Source organism: Pavona decussata, unplaced genomic scaffold (genome assembly GCF_977016875.1).
Source record: "Pavona decussata unplaced genomic scaffold, jaPavDecu1.1 SCAFFOLD_156, whole genome shotgun sequence".
NCBI lineage: Eukaryota > Metazoa > Cnidaria > Anthozoa > Scleractinia > Agariciidae > Pavona > Pavona decussata.
In genome coordinates, this window is record NW_028145568.1 from 6,514,677 (window position 1) to 6,522,500 (window position 7,824).

General features: G+C 37.1%; 1 pseudogene; it reads left to right on the forward strand.

Annotated features, from left to right (window-relative positions):
• Window positions 1-7,783: 7,783 nt before the first annotated feature.
• Window positions 7,784-7,824, forward strand: part of LOC146465567 (uncharacterized) — a 2,068-nt pseudogene continuing 2,027 nt past the window's right edge.

Here is a 7,824-nt window from a genome sequence, read left to right on the forward strand (position 1 = left end):
ACACATATGCTGTAACATGCAACTGAACATATTTTGTCTGTCAAATTTGTAAAATAGCAATCCAATACAATTATTACAATTTATGAAAGATCCCTTATATGGTTGAACCTCTCAAACCTAATTCTCCCTAACAACCCATTGTTTGGTAACCCAAATTCATTTTCTGGGGTGACAAAAGGTTACCATAGATTTATGTATGGTGAAAATTTAAAATTTTCAAATTTTATATTCACATTTCAGTAGCTGAAATTCAAGATCCAGAACCAAGAAGCAAGCAAAGCACAGCATCTTAAACGTCAAAGAAGTATTCACTGTGCTGACAGCCCATGACAGGACACAGCAACGTTTCCACTTGTCCCAAGAATCAGAAAAAACAAACATAGTAGCCAGTATTTCAATTTCTTTACTAAAATCCATCAGGCTTTGTTGATTGTGTAGATTCATCTGGCGCAATTAGACCAGGAGAGTGGAGGAGTATCGTTGCCGCAGCTGGTTCCAGTGGATCACTCAGACCACTACCGCCTGCCAGAGGTGCAAGGCAATCTTCAATGGCCAGCCAAACTCGAGAAAAGTTAACCTTGTGTTTTTTAGTACAGAAATTAGCTCTGTTTCTTGGCAGTGGAATTGTGTGAGGAGTAGGGGAACAAGACTACGTGAAATTTGAATGTAATGTTAAGCCAATACCATCCAGGGGGTTCTATACAAGGATGATGGGGATGCTGTCATGGTTACATTTATTTACTGCGTTTAAAATAGGAGGGTTACCACAAAGTGAGCTGTGGTAGCTGTGGAAGGGCCAGTCTAATAAGGCATCCCTGTTATAAATATGGGATTCCCTCCTGGAATAAAATGTTGGATACCTTGTTTAAGACGACCTCCTCTTTTACTGGATATTCTATTTGCAAGGAGTACGAGGGAGAGAGATCCATGGAACAAAGTTTTATCTTTATTTGACTTACCTTATGGCCAAACAACTGAAAATTTCCTTCTGGTATTTATTTACTTGCTTTACTAACCATTAGCATTTGAATAACCAACTTTTCACAAACTTCACATTTAAAGTTTACATAATTGAATGGTTAACTTTGCAGCTAGAAATGCCCAGTAATCCCCTCAACCAATCATAGCAGAGCGGAGAGGAAAACAAAAATAAATGACACTAAGCTTAAAGCGGCAAATATGTGCAAACGGTTGGCACTTTTTTTTTTCTTTCAAGAAAGTTGTACTAGAGTTTTAGCCAATCACAAAAGATTGAAAATCCTAAAGCAAAGTGCCAAGTTGCTTTTCACACTTGCAAGTTATCAAGCTGCCAGTTTACAGCTGATGTTATACCTAGTGCATGCTCTACATGAGATAAGTTGAAGTTTGCTAACAACATTAAAAAAAGCCACTTCGATGCGACACAGCGGCAAAATCACTGTGCATGCTCGACCCAGGCACGTCAATTTGCAGTGCGCGAGGACATATTTTCATAGAAACAATACCGCTTCAAAATGGCGGCAATTTAAAAATCCCGGCATTCGTTTTCATCTCGCCAAGCTAAGGCCGGCACAAAACAGCTAAGGTTTTTACCTTGAAGACAGTTGCCAAAGAGGTTTTCTTTTAACATATCTTTTTCAACAAGCAAACTATCTTTGAAACAGTACTGAACTTTTTGCTCAAAGTCGAGCACTCTAAGTTCGTGACATATAATTGCGCGACCTATCTGTTATTAGTAGCCGTGCTGGCTTTCGTTATTTCTGAAGGGAAATTGCCCGACAACAAAATATGCTGCCTGAGAGGTAAAACTCGTGACAAGTACACATGTAAGGGAAGGTTCATTGCTCTAAGTCCAGAAATGGCCCGACTAGCAGAAATTGGTTGTGGAAATTTTGTTTGCGAATTACATTGGCATCAACTAAGAGCACGAAACAACGTTTGTTCTTGTCCGCTAAGCGGGCACTCTTCAACTCTGAGTACAACACCAATACCGGCAAGACTGTACAAAGTGTTCGACAAAGCAGGAATAAACAAACTCTCGTATCGACCCGGTACGCGGTGGTGCACCAGTTGTAGGTGAAACGCGGACAATTTCTTTGCAACAATGACAGCATATGAAAAACCAGCTCAGAGGAAAATGGTAGGTAATGTTCCAGATAAAGTTGAGTCCTTTCTTGACAAAAGTGAATACATTTCTGATTTTTTACCCTTTAGTGAAAAGAAAATTAAAAAAAATACTTTGTGTTATTTCTACTGTTTGCTTTGTTAATTTTTTATTATTATTTAATATTATTTTTTATTCAAAGGTTTTTAAACTGATGGTCATGTTTTTGTTTTTTGTTTTTGTTTTTTTTTTTTTGGGGGGGGGGGGGTATTCTTCGACTGGCTATGGTTCATGCCATGAAATAAACCATAACTGGAGTTCAAATATCTATTGCACTACCAATTTTCATCGCAAATTCGCCTCCACAATTTAGAATCTGCCTCTCCTTGGACGTAATATCTTTAGCTGTGAAATTATGTAGGTTATTTCTGTCTCTTTGTCTTTCTCTTTCATATGTCAAGTTATCTTCATCTACTCTTGCTCTATGTAGAGATGTTTTCAGGTCTGCGTAATGTAATGTTTCCCGCTACTTTACCAGGTTTAAATAGAGTCTCAATGTATGTTTTAGTTCTCCTACAATCAGCAAGCTACCTCTCTTTTGCCTCTTCAGCTTTGGTTTTGATAAGTAATCCCTTCCCCTCTTACTCTTCCATTGAGCTATCTCAGATGTAATTAGTTTCGTCCTCTGTTCAATAATGCCATCTACTGATCTCCTTAAGTTAACTATCTCAAAAGTTAACTTTGTCTCTTTCTCTTCAAACGTCTTTTTTGCTTCCTCATCTTTGCACCTCACTTCACCACCAACGGACACATATTCTAAATCCACCACCTTTCTATAGTTGTATATTTCATGTTTACGTTGAGAAATCCTAGTGTATAGCTTATCTTTCTGCAACAGGTCGTTCCTTAGACAAGCAGTTATCAAACGAGTGTGGCATACCTTTTTGAGCCAAGAATGTATAGCAGAAGACATTTTAAACCTGTTTAGTCCTATAAAGTTAACGAATACTCCTACCAGTTCAGCTAACGCTCTAGAAATCCGTTAAATAGTCGGTTACCTTTCAAATTTTAAATTAGCTCAGCGCAATCAAAACAATTACGACGCCTCACTTAAGCGGTTAAGCAAGACAGTTTGAAAGATATAGGAGATTATGCAAGCTAAAATCTCGCACTATCTTGTAGCTCAAGTTACTTGAGCTCAATATTATTTTCGGTAACAAATACTTATATCAGACTTACCAAATATTATTGAAGTTAAGATCATGGACACTCCTCAAAATAGTATCGTTAGGCTCCCCAGGATGCAGGTACTGATTAATTATAGACAACAAAAAGCAACCCACAACGGCAAAAGGCATGTAGGGCTCAGCCAAATGGTACCATCATGGTGTCAAAATGTGTGGAAATAGGTCACGCACTGCTTATTTGCAAAATTTCCCATCCCTAACCTCCTACGGATATTTTATATCCCTTCCCTCCCTAGGGCCTATTTCCTTGTCTGCCTTCTGAGCTCCTGAAGAGACAAGGCATTCAACTTTTTGCTTATACTGTGGTTGTTTATTGTTTTAAATAGCATACATGAGCTCATCTTTTAAGGTATCCAAATTTTCAAAGTAACGTTAGATAAGAATGCTTGGCGCACCATTGTTGCAGCTCACACCGGAGGAAACGCTTGAAATCAAGGAAGCCATCCAGGCTATTAGGGCTTATGAACGGGACCAGGAGCTTAAGGAGAAGGAAAGGAAACTACTTGAGATGGAGGCACAACTGAAGAACAAGAGCTTTCACTTATCAAAAAAGCAAAGAAAATCAAGAAATCAACTAAGGAGGCCAAGCGGGTGGCTGCCCAGCTCCGATTAATGGCTGGTCAGCTAGACCGCTTGGCAGATCAAATTATCGAGTTATCATAATAAGGGACAGCGGTTTATATATATATTTTTTTAAAAAATAACAGATCCTGTTGTTAATTTTCAGAAAAAATCAAAACTTGTAATCAGATGCAGAATACAATATTTATTATTAACAGTTGTAAACCACATGTATTGTTCTCATTGTTTATTTGCTTTCGTTACCTCGTCAGCTGCCTCTTACCTGCCTTATCTTTGGGGGATTTGCCATTCATTTTTCCATTCATTTTTCTTTGATGAATCTAAAAATTTTAACCATAGCGTATAATTATTTTTTTAAAACATTTAGCCCTAAAGTGTCATTTAGGCATAATAATATGACATCTAGGTCCTATTGATGCCGCTTGGGCGTAGTTGCCGGCTTCCCCTTCTTGCTCTTTCAAAGCTGATATCAAATCAGAATAATATGAACGCGCAGACGGGGTGTCTTGTTCACTATGGTCGCTTTTTGGATATCAGAGGATCTGCATCATAAAGAATGTAGAAGTCATTAGGAATTTGCCAGTTAATTCCTTAGTAATTTTCTTTTAAATCTCTTAATAAATTAAAATAAAATAGTTAACCAATAAGTAATAAATTTAAATATTTGGTCCCTAAAAACTCATTAAAACCGATAATTATTTAAAATCTTTAATGCCTCCAAAATCTGTTTTAACTCATAATAGTAGTACATAGTGGTCCTTGTGATATAACATGAACATAATTGCTACTTTCCCCCCCCCCCCTACTATTACACAATTGATATGAAATAAGATAAATTTTAATACACGGACAAAGGGCCGGGATCTGCTTTCTATAGTGTGAGTGGGGCTTCTATCTTGGTACTGGGATGTTTGGTGTACCAGATAATCGTTAGCGCTTCGGGTCTGTTCGGTTTTTTCTCCATTGGTCTGATGCACAAGCAAGATAGAAAGACAGGAAGGGACATAAAACTATTGTATGGTTACTGAAATCCAGAAAGAAGAAAAAAGTCAAAAATCTGAGAAAAAACTATAACATTATTATTAAGGTCTACTGTCACAGAACTGATGTGGTTTTTGAACTATTGTGTGGTTATTAAACTCCGGAAAGAAGAAGAGTCAATAACATTAAGATTAAGGTCTACTGTCACTGAACTGAGGTGTAGTTTTTGAACTCCAGAAAGAGAAACAAAAGACAAAAAACTCTTAAGGTCTACTGTCACTGAACTGAGGTGTGGTTTTTGAGCTATTGTGTGGTTTTTGAACTCCAGAAAGAGAAACAAAGAGAAAAAATCTGAGTAAGTGTAGCACATCCAAACTAAGTTTGGATGAGCTGCACTTACTCAGATGAGGAGAGTTGGAAAAAGGTTAAGATTCTGAAGGACAGGCCGGTTCACATTCCTTTGGAGCAGCTGTACCACACTCTGCTGGTACAAGCACCGGCTAAGGTCCGTAACCATGAAAAGATGGCACGGGATAACATTCCTTCCCCCCAGCATAACTTCTGTTTGGAATTGCCTGGTAAGATGTAGATGGAACAGACACAGAAAATGAAAACAGTGACTAGCTGGTCTCTGTCCTGTTTTCTGTGGAAGTTCTCAAAAGCGGAAATGAAAAAATCTTCATTGATATCTGTTCCATAACTCAAACGGCTTTTTAAAAGGTCAGTAACTGTCTATTCGCTTTGTTCCCTCTTATGTTCTCCCTCAATCTTGACCAAACGGCTTTACGTATCACTAAAAGGCGGGCATTGGTCAGTTATACTTTTCAATTTAGGAAGCTCTACTCATACTAATGCATGGGACATCCATTCTAAATTTAAAAAATCCTGTAGAGGGTTTATAGACCTTTTTCATAAATAAGAAAAATTAAGAGTAACACTGTTCGACGTTTCCATGTTTCAAACATCATTATCAAGAATAAAGAAAAAGTTGATGTAGTTGCTAAAAAGAGTTTTTCTTCATTCTTGATAATGATGTTTCAAACATTGAAACGTCGAACACCGTTACTCTTAATTTTTCTTATAAAATGCTTTAACAAGCAACTGACCATCCGATTTTTCATAAGTGGCGGCCGATAAATAATTTTTTGTTTTCATGAAAATTAGCCTTACTAGCCTCGTTATTATATGCAAAACTCCAAAGAGTTTTTACTCTAAAACGAGGTTAGTAGGGCTAATTCACATATACTGAAAAGAATGATACATTGGCCGCCATTTATGAAAAAGGTCTATTACGTCTGTACAATAACCTTAAGTCATGCTAGTGATTAATTTATAAAAGAAAGAGTCAAAGGGAAAAGAAGAAAGAAAGTTTGATGTTTATTCAGAAATAAACACACAAACAATTATGGATACAAATAGAAAAAAATTAACTGAGTTTAAAAATAAGCGCCATTGTGGCATACTGACTGCTTGGATATGCGTTTTATTAGCCTCCCATGCAGTCGTTTTTAGGGGACTCGTTTTAACCCCAGTCCCCTAAAAGGGACTGCGTGGGAGGCTAGTGTTTTATTGGCATAAATTGATTTCCTATGAAATAGGCATACATTATCCTCCAACGGTAAATGCTAGTCGAAGCTGGTAGTGTAAATCTTGTCAGTTCTGTAGAGTAGACATCACAATAAGCATATGTACTTCACAAGAGTGGCATCGATAACTTCGGAATGGAGAACCAACCAACTTCCGATTTATCTCAAAAGCCTTCAGTTATTTTTTTTATTTAATGTACTAAAAAAGGAAGTGTCATTTAAAAGAAAATAAATAATTTAATGACATGTACTATGCTTATATTTATATTGAGACATTTTGAAGATCCCAAAACAGTCTTCCTTTTTCCATTTCAGTTATTACAAGAAGGCACAACAAGTAAGAGAAAATGTCGAGGAATACACTGAGAAGCACAACAGAAGAGGTTGTACTGTGGCATACACACAAACATTCGAGTGGTTCAAGAAATTTGAGAAAAATGCGGACCACACGCCAAACTGTGCAACAAAAACTCTACCCTCCTGCCTTTCAAAGACACCCGTGTTCCACCTGTACTGGGAGCAGATGGCTGGGAAGCCTACGTTAACTTGTACTTCTTTTGTCTATGGGATGTGGAAAAAACATTTTGCAAACATAATAATCCCAAAGGTTGGTAGAAATAAGACCATGTATTTCACATAAATTTTTTTAGGAGCCTGTTTTCAGGCTACATTTATTAGCCAAGGATAAATTAGTTTCCAATAATCCATATCTGTACGACAAAGGAGATGAAATTGTCTCCACCAGTAAAATGACGGTTAGAACAGTAATTGAGCCCAGGACACCACCATTTTACTAACTTCTGCCTTTATAGGGGAAAGGGATAATGCTCGTAGAAACGGAGTGTAATCTGGAATATTAAAGCTTTATTTGATAAAGAGGATAGTAAGTTGCAAAACTGATTGATGCAGAACACTATCACTGGATCATGGCCTTTTCTACATATTCCTTTGCAAGCCTTAGCTATGAATTGATGGCTAAAAATATAGCCAATAATTCACGAATTGACCAATAATAAATAATTTAGCAACCTTTAGGACATAACTCGTCTGAAAAGGCGCAATAATTTAGTTATATTATATCCATTTATCTTACTTTGCATTTTTTGCTTTATTTTATTTTATTTTTTTTTACAGCAAAGCAGGTTCGGTAAATGTGCAAATGTGTGCATATTAAAGTACGCCTATTAAGTCCAGGGACGTCATCGGAAAGGAGGATGGAGCTGGGTTTAATGAGGATACACCTCACACATTTCATAAACTTCATAGAAAAAACCAAAGTATCACACAATACAATTTTAGTATCTATGGATGTCACAAGCTTGTACACTAATATACCACAAGAGGA